Source organism: Triticum aestivum, chromosome 4A (assembly GCF_018294505.1).
Source record: "Triticum aestivum cultivar Chinese Spring chromosome 4A, IWGSC CS RefSeq v2.1, whole genome shotgun sequence".
Taxonomy (NCBI): domain Eukaryota; kingdom Viridiplantae; phylum Streptophyta; class Magnoliopsida; order Poales; family Poaceae; genus Triticum; species Triticum aestivum.
Genome location: NC_057803.1, coordinates 132894607 through 132896299, shown reverse-complemented (window position 1 = coordinate 132896299; position 1693 = coordinate 132894607).

The following is a 1693-nucleotide window of genomic DNA, read 5'->3' as shown; positions in this document are numbered from 1 at the left end:
TGTCTTGGCCCACACTGCAGAACCTCGCCACGCACTCCCCGCCTCGCCACAACACGACAGCCCGCCCTGGCGCCCTACAGCGCCACCGCCAAAGCACTTTTGGCGGCACGCCGGCGTCGGCCGACAGCCCTGCGCCGTTCAGCGCCGCCCAAGCCACCCCGGCTCGCCACCTGGCCCCTGGCACAGCCCGAACTCATCCGCAAGCGTGTCCGCTAGCGTTCGTCGCCGCCACGACGCCATGCAAGCTACAGAGGGGCGGTTCGCCGGCGTCCTCATCCACCGCCGCGGAACCGACCTCGTCGCGCTATAAAAGGACGCCCCGAAACCTTCCGAGCACGCAGGCGACTCTTAAGCCATCCCCTAGGACCCCTTGGGGCAGCCAATCGACCCGGGGAGGTCATCTTCCCCACCTCCGGCAGCAGCGACCGCCGCCATGGCCCCAGCTCTTCCAGCGCCACCAGGGCCTCTCCCTCCCATTTCTCTTCACTAAGAACACCTCCTTCCTTCCAGGAACCCAACCCCCTACTCGATTTTGATCAGGAACCACATTCGCCCCAAAACCACTCTGCCACCGAAGCCTCCTCCGCCGCGAAGCTCGCCGCCGGTAACTCCCTTCGTCCCCACCGGCCTGGCAACCACCGGGAGGACCGCCCTGGAGTGGCGGATCCATCCCCGCCCTCGGGGCCCCGCGAGGAGCCGCCAGTCGCCGGCGACGATCGCCGGAGCTCCGCCTCCGCTCGGGACAGAGAAAGAAGGGGGAAAAAGAAATAGGCAAACCTGACTAGTGGGCCCCCGGGACCCACTGTTAGTGTCTCACCGCGCCGTCCACGTGTTTAAGTGAAGGCGTAATCCACCCCAGTACGTTTCTCCCGCTTCGAAAGTGTATTCCATTCTGAAACGTTTTTCTTTTTCTGTTTTATTTAAAATCAGATTTGACCAAAACTTTGACTGGTTATATCTTTTTAAATACAACTCCAAATGAAATGATTCTTTTTCCTACCTCTCTCAAATTTCACCTAGTTTATTTTAAGATTTATTTGAAAAAAATTCAGAACAACTTTTGGTGCTGTTTTTATTTTGTGTGTTAATTCTTTTATATTGCTAAAATAGGATTTTTTAAGAGAGGAGAAATGTTTCAAGTTTTGGAGTGCACCCTGCCTTTCCACACATTGAAGGCAAGCATTCTGAACCCCGGCATAATATTTTTGTGTGTTCGATGACACGTTCATAACATCACCTCACTTTGGAGAAACTTGTTATTTCATGTGATATGATCATATGCATGGGTGCATGTTATTGATTTCCATGCTGTTGGAAATGGACACACTTGTGATGATAATCACCCTCATGTGCCTTGCATGCATACCGGCAGGAACCCGGGAAAACCTCTGCCTTGGGTAGGCATGAGTTTGTTGCCGGTCTCCGTCGGGACGGTTATGTCTGGTATGGCATGGCAAGGTGATATGAGCGGTGACTCTGTTGGTTGAAATATGTTCGTCATGCTAATCATGCAGGGAATACTTAAACCTCCTGAGTCGACCGTAGATCGAGTCTTGTGCCAGTAACCCCCATACTTGTTTCGTACTACCACTCGTCTCTACAGCAAGTAGAGTACGGTTCAGTAAGTTGTCAACCTCTTTCTAGCACACACCGTACAGAGAGGCCATGGTGGAAGATACCGGTTGTAGCTGGT